Genomic DNA, 8363 nt, shown 5'->3' with positions numbered 1-8363 from the left:
AAAGAGGGAAGTTGAGTCCAAGGTACATTGGACCGTTTAAGATTGTAGATCATGTGGGTGAAGTGGCTTATAAACTAGACTTGCCAGAAGAGTTAGAAGGAATTCATTCAACCTTCCATGTTTCTCATCTGAGAAAATGTCTAGCTGATGACACGTCCCACGTGCCATTAATGGACATTGAGATTGATGAACAGTTGAACTACATTGAGCAACCGATCGAGATAGTTGACCGCAAGGAGAAGCAGCTTCATCACAAGGTTATACCTTTAGTGAAGGTGATATGGAAGCATCGTAAGAGTTCAGATGCTACTTGGGAAACGGAGGATGAGATGCGCAAGTTTTACCCAAATTTGTTTATGTAATAGTTAGGTTTCGGGGACGAAACCTCTTTAAGGAGGGAAGACTTGTAACATCCTACTTTCAGTTATTATAATAAAAATAAATTTCGTTATTTCATAGTGGGTCGTTATCGGTTTAGATAAATAGAATACGAGTTGGGCCAGTGCTGGGTAAATGAATATGGGTTATGGACTTGGGTTAGGAAAGAAAGAAGGAAAGACCACTGGTTTAAGCCCATGATCCATAAATATATAAACCCTTAATATCCATTTAATCCTCATTCACACATATTCCATACACCACCCAAAACACACACTTAAGATTTCTCTCTAGTTCTTCCTTATCTCTATCCGAAATCAAGAAGGATACCGAGCACCGATCCGAGGTAACGATAGTTTAATATTGTATGAGCTTAACCCGTTAGAAAAAGTTGCGAAACAACGAGCCGACACCGTTAAACCGTTTAAATCACGAGATCCGGGTGGAATCGGGTATAAACCGAACCTATGATGAGCTTAGGGATCACCCTAGCTCAGATCTGGATCGAACGGGGCGAAAAACGGTGAAAAACGAGTTAAGAATCGTTTTTCCGGTGTGTTCGCGTTTTTCCGGCGGCTTTCCGGCAATGACGGCGCCGGAAAAGTAATACGAGGTTAAGGGTATGTCAGGGAATGTTCTGACATTCCCTGACCTAACCCTAGTTCGCTAACGGGAATTTAGCGAATTAAGGGTGATTCGTTAAGTAGATTCGCTGAGGAAAGATAACGAACTAGCCTTAGTTCGTGTCCTGATTCGTTAAGTAGATTCGCTGAGGAAAGATAACGAACTAGCCTTAGTTCATGTCCTGATTCGTTAAGGAAAAGATAACGAATTAACCCCCCCCCATTTCGTTATAGCCATTCGTTAAAGGAGATAACGAATTAGAAGTAGGGATGGCAACGGGGCGGTTTCGGGGCGGGGAATGCCAATCCCATACCCGCCCCGGTTTATAAAACTCATTACCAAAACCGTCTAAAAACCCGCGGGGACTAAACGGGGAATCCCCATCGGGGATTCGGGGAAAACCGCGGGTATTCGGGGAACCCGTCTAGCATAAATGGTTTTTAAACGGGCTAAATTCCCCGTGGGGATCCCCATTTAACCGTCGGGTTCACCGTTTAAAACCCGATTGTAAGAAAATGATACAAAATTACAATACAATATTAATACACAAAAAGTTCAATATCCAAACACATTACACATACAAAAGACATTATTAATACATAAAAATGTTTATTTCTCCCATCACAACGGAAATTAACTTCATGATTGATCCTTCTTACACGTCCATACCGCACCCATTCAACCATTCAAACACTTGTCACGCCGGATTGCTATGATAATCAAACATTAACATATTAATTGGAAACTATATAAGAATCAATGTTAAACCATATTAAAATGTAAACGATAAACCATATATATATGTATTACCTCAATACCATCGTCACAATCATATTCAATAGTTTGGCAATATGCCTCGGATTCTTCTGAACAAGTTGCTATATTCATATCACAAAAGTCAAAAGTTTATATAGTAGCTAAGTTAAAAATAAAAAATAAAATGTTTGTTTACCTTTGATTTCATTCAACAACCAACTTTGGGCGCACATTAACGCTTCCAATGTTTTTGGATGAAGACGGCTACGGCTACAATGGATTGGGAAAGTAGGAAAAAGGTTTTAATTTTTAAACGGGTATATTGGGAAAATAAATAATAAATAATATATTATATATAAATATAAAAATTATATTTAATTAAACGGGTTTTAAACGGGTATACGGGGCGGGTATACGGGGCGGGTACAGGCTATACCATACCCGCCCCGAACCCGATTAACTTAAACGGGGAAAACCCGAACCCGGACCCGTCCCCGATTAAGTGTCCCCGAACCCGCCCCGTTCGGGGCGGGTTTCGGTTTTCCCCATCGGGTTTGGGTTTTTTTGCCATCCCTAATTAGAAGGTCCAATTCGTTACTTGAACTGATTCGCTATGTGGACTGGTTCGTACAAGGACGGATTCGTCAGAGGTCCAGTTCGTTAGAGGGTTCAGTTCGTTACAAATGACCAGTTCGCTAAGATAAGTCAATTCGTTAAAGACTGAATAACGAACTAGAAAGTTTAATAAAATGACAGAACAGTCCCTGGACTTAGAAAAAGAATGAATTAATTATAATTCATCCCTTGAACTTTTAAGTAACATATTATTTAATGATTCAAAATGCTAATGGAAAATGTGTTAAGACAGTTAATGGAAATAAAATTTTTCCAAGCTTACCTGGCAGCTCGACCCCAGCCAGGGGCTCTGCCCCTTGACCCTGCTAGGGGCTGCCGCCCCTAGACCCCGCTGCCAGGGGCGCTGCCCCTGGACCCCCGTTCATTGTGGGTTATATAAAGATAGATATACAACATGTATAGTAGTAGTTAATTGATACATGTAAATATTATACAGTTAGCCGTGCACAGCTCAAGAAGGGAATAACGATTAACGGAGAGCGTAACAGGATTCAGGTGAGTTTCTAGCCCCATTTATGTGTTATGTTTTCGGGGCTGTGTGCATACTCAATATGTTTGTTAATACGCTTATCTTAAGAGATAAGTGTATGTCTTATGTGAATAATGTGAAATGTATGAATGATTGCTTGATGGTACGTGAACGATCTTCGGATATTGCACGTACTGTCGGGTTGTAACGCTATGTATGAGGTAAGTATGATATGTATGCTTATATGTATGAACATGATAAAGTTAATAAAAGAAGGAAATGATAGTTGTATTGTTGTATGGTTACGAAAAGGGTACCGAGCCCTAATAATGCTCAAGGTATGATGTATGGTTGTATGGTAACGAAGAGGGAATCGAACCCTACTAATATTCGAGAACTAGGGAACCGAACCCTACTAATATTCGAGGAAAGAGGGTACCGAGCCCTAATAATACTCGAGGAAAGAGGGTACCGAGCCCTAATAATACTCGAGGAAGGAGGGTACCGAGCCCTAATAATACTCGAGGAATGTAGGGCGTAATGTTCTTTATAACGTAAGATATGAAAGTAAGTTAATACAAAAGAAAGTCTGAAAGTATGAAAGTATGAAAGTATGAATGAAAGAATATAAGTTTATGTGTATTGTATAATGTATGATTAACTAGAACTCACTCAGCGTAGCTGACTTTTAGTATGCACGCAGGTGAGTAGGATGAGGCAGCTCGCTTGAGGAGACACGTGGCATTGAATAAGAGGCTGGCATCGGAAGACTCAAGACGTTTAAGTTTAATGTTTTGTTTTTATTTTGAAAGACAAGATGACGTTTTAAGACAAGATGTGTTTTGTTATGAAATGTTTTATGAAAGCTTTTATATTCCGCGAATGTTTTAATTAACTCTGATATTTAGAACTGCGTTTATGAGTAAATCCAACAGGAAAGTAGGGCTACCGGTAACCGGGCCTTACATCTTCACTGGTCCATCGCGTACGGCGAACCAAAAGTCAACATTATTTAACCACCCATCGCGTACCCGCGATGGGTCCTTAGCAAGCCCATCGCGTACCGCGATGGGTCTTGTTACCAGCAAACTTCTATAAAAATCCTCGTTTTGCGTGCTTGACATCCCGGGTCTTCACACCATGTCACAACAGGTCCAAACTGAGTACTTTAACATCTGTGACTTGAAAACCAATAATACATGTATGCGGTATCGAAATTTCTAGGATAAACGATTAAAACTGAATAATAAACAAACTAAAACATATACAAATTAACCGACCATCAACATTTAGTTTATTTGCATAATCGTTACCTTGATAATCATTTCTCTTTATAAAATACTTGGTTCTTTAGTCTAAGAGATTTCATCATTAAACACTACGCTTCTTCTTCATGATGAAACATATATATTGAGTTTCCTCATTCTTAAGAAACATTATAAAATCTTTATAATTATAAAGAAATTATATTTTATCTATACACTTGTCTTATGAAAACTATATTTCACATATAATATAATCAAGGCATAGATTATACCCCCGACTACGGTCTAAGCCATATATAATAAAATAATTGGGCAGAACCCCTACCTTGTATGGCTAGTTTATAAGAAATGCATAGGCTTAACGCGAGCATCACTTCTACTTGTCGCTAGGTAATAGATGGAATAAACGAACAATACTCCTACTCCTTGCATGTACTTCGAGAAACAAACATCGGAACGGCGGAATCGTGGCACACATTTTGAGGTAATGTTGGAGAGTAAAGTGTGATGGGATGAATGGGGAATCACCCCGCGGTTGCCTTTTATAGGCAAAATTTTGGGATCCATCAAATATCTTGATTGAGCCTTAAGCAAGGCCATCGCGTAGCGTGATGGTCCTTGTAACCTCCTCTGAATATAATATTCCATCGCATAACGCGATGGAAGCTTGGGTTAGCCATCATGTAGCGTGATGTCGCCCACTAGGCTTGATTGGTCACCTAGCAGACCTGCCACATGGTGACACGCAGTTAGACACGTGTCGACGATTACTTCGATACGTTGTGACCCAATGGATTAGACGGTTGTGTAGCGCGACACCGCCATTTTTGGGGTATTGTGAGATACCCATCTCATAACTTGATGGATTGTTTACTGATCCATCACGTATCGCGATGTGTCTTGAAATTCAGTATTTTCATTTTTGGTCCTTTGATTTATAAAGTTGATCAATTTTGTCCAAAATTTTGGAGATGTTACAATAAATTATCGAAGACGGCTTCGACAATAAACTTTAACTAAGTCATCCTTTAACTATCACAATGTTAATTAACTAAATTAAATAAAATAAAAGAAACGTAAAAAATAAATTGATGTAAGAAAATGATGATTGGTTGATGGGGTGGTCCCACCCCTTTCTCTCTCTCTTTTAACGGTTGTAAAGTTATTGCCCCTCCATAACGCCTCAACTTCAAGGCCTCGTGTATTGTGCGGTACATTATTGAGCTATTATGGACGCACAACGACGCCTAATTGATTCGATGATTTAAACTAAAAGGGTGCTTTTGGAACTTAAACCTTCATTGATCATTCCTACATGCGTAGCCTAAACCTGAACAAACCCAACAAATTAAAAAATAGTTTTATTTTCAATGTAAAATATCTTATGTATTTTCTAAGATGTAAATCAAATAAAACACCATAAAAAACAAGCATTTTTTTTCCTTCTAAGCAAACAACCCCCTTATATAAGTATTCTTTTTCTTTTGTTAAATTGTTTTAACCAAATTTCAATATTTTTAATTGGATTGGATGGCATCGAAAAAAAAAACAAGGATAATGAATGTACAATATTTGTAAGATCCATTGTAATGGGGGTGCTTCCCACACAGCGCCGAACTATATTAAGAAAGTATAAGAGTCTTCGCGAAAGGGTATCGAGAGGTGTTTTGGGATTCCCAACGTTGGAATTATGTGAAAAATCCGTGCCGTGCATGGACTTTGGAAAAAATGAGAGATCTATGTATACATGTATCATATTGTATAACACGATTTTAGAAGACGAAGTGAGAACAATATGTCAACATTATATACCGAGAAATGTCCAACAACAACAACCTCAAGCAACTATGGGGGAGAGGATGCAAAATTCTTATCGAATGTGTTCAAGTGAGATACATAATGCGCTTACTGGTGATTTGGTTCAAGATGCTTGGTCGGATGGCTAATTCGAGGCGAAAGTGAAAACATATCAAGCGGGGATGACGAAGGAGATGAGGAAAGTGCAGACGAGCTCGACGGAGATGAAGACGACGAAGAAGAGCAATTTCTAGTTGTTTTTTAATTTTAATGTAAAATTTATTTATTTTATTTAATAAAATGTTATATGGATTATTTAAAAAAAGGAAAAAAAAAAACAATGATGATGTAATGATTATAAAAGGCTCCATCCACTACAATCGTTTTAGTCACAAAGCTCCTAGAGTGACGTTGCATCACATGTCACACAGCGCCTCTATATGTACTCCATCTACTAAACATGGTATAATAAGAGTATTCCCAGCCCATTTCATATATGTTTTCCTATAATTTATCTAAAAACACCATTCCATAAATTTATCTATCATTTTTCAAAATTCTTCCACATTCTATACCCAATTCATATCCATAAATTAATTCTTTATTATTTTTTTCCTCTTTTGTCTTGTTATATAGTAAATGATGATTGGGAGATATGTGAAATATTATATGGTATGGATAAAAAATGAGTCCCTATATTTAGGGATTTACTTTAATTGCCATATAACTCATCCATATAATAGGGAATGGATTGGAGAGGTGATTTTGATGATTCTCTTAAAATTTACCCTAAATTATATGGGTTTAACAACTTTAAAGAATGAGTTTAGAATGCTCTAACATGACATATGTATAGAAATGTGAGCTGGTGTTATTTTATATGTGAAAGAGCCCATTAGTTCAGATGTATATTGTCATTTTCATTTTATTTGGGTGGTAAGATAATTAAAGTGTAAAAGATAGGTTAATGATTTAATCCTTTTATAATGTAAAATTTAGTTGTTCAAAAATATTGAGATTTATGTTGAATTTTTATATTTTTTATTTTATGTTGTGTTTATAGTACATTCAAAACAAATAAGAGTCGTAGCTATGAGAGAAATAAAACAGTTATTACTAATACATTCTACTTTAAGCAAAATATAAATAAATAAAAAATTAAAAATATAAAACTTATAATATAGTTGACAATAACTTATTCTTGGATTCCCACCTTCCTCGGTGGCTTAAAATATTTTATAAAAGATATTTTGGCCATCAGCATTCGCATGTAATGTGCATTTTGCTACTAAACTCATGTTTACATACGAAATTGTGATATATTATTCTATTAAGATATTAATAAATGAAGCTGACCTAAAGAAAATATTTTTTTAATAAATACACATATTAAATTTCCAACCCAACCACCACACACACGTTATGGATGCTTGGGATTCTTTCTCTTTACCTTCATATAACTTATACTAGATTAAATACCCGTGTTTACACGGGTTAGGTAAACTATATTAACAAAAGATCAAAATAACGTGAAATACTTATACTAATTTGGTATTAGATAAATGAATATGAATATGTATTACACCATTTAATAAAATAAAATTTTCATAAAATAAAAAAGAGAAAGGAAATTAGATGATAAATAATCATTAATCTCTAAAACTTTCTTCGTGTACGATTTGAAGTTACCCTCTTCATTGAATATTAGAAGATTGATTTCATATCTAATTTTAATTTAAAAAGTGCGACATAAATCTCTAAAAAATTTCCTTGCATATAACGTTTAAAATTTGTTTACTTAACTTTTCTTACTAATAATACGCGACTTTTACTAAAAACATATATCATTAAGTACTAATATTAATTTAATATAGGGATTTAAATTCTTAAGAAGAACCGTGTTTAAAAAAGATTTTAACTCATACAAATACTAAAACAAACCATACATAAAGTTTAAATAAATTTATTATATTATAATGCAATATAAATTAATATTTGTGTTTAACATTCAAAAAATAATATAAGCAAAACACCGGATACTAAGAGTTTAAAAACAATGCTAGTCCACAAAAACTGAAAAAGTACTTTAAAATATAAAAGACATTATCTTAAATATAAAAACCAGCTTCACTTTTTTAAAGCAACAAAACATCCCAAACAACATGAAACCATTATACGTTTTGGATAGCAACGACGTCAGATATTTTGGTCATATTTATATGTATTTTTCCTGAAATGTATTTATCTAGATTTGATGCATATGAGCATGACCAACAATGAAAATTACCGATGTTGGATGCTTGTCCAAAACTCACAACATTTAAATATTTATTTTTTATGTGAAATAAACCAATTTTAATAAAAACATAGAATAATAAGATTATATAATAATTAGTTTCTAAGCTTTTAAACATGTTTTATTATTTGTGGAATATAAT

Source organism: Bidens hawaiensis, unplaced genomic scaffold, assembly GCF_021521415.1.
Source record: "Bidens hawaiensis isolate Kalapana, Puna unplaced genomic scaffold, B.hawaiensis_p1.1 tig00016756_1, whole genome shotgun sequence".
Classification (NCBI taxonomy): Eukaryota; Viridiplantae; Streptophyta; class Magnoliopsida; order Asterales; family Asteraceae; genus Bidens; species Bidens hawaiensis.
This window is presented reverse-complemented; position numbering follows the sequence as displayed.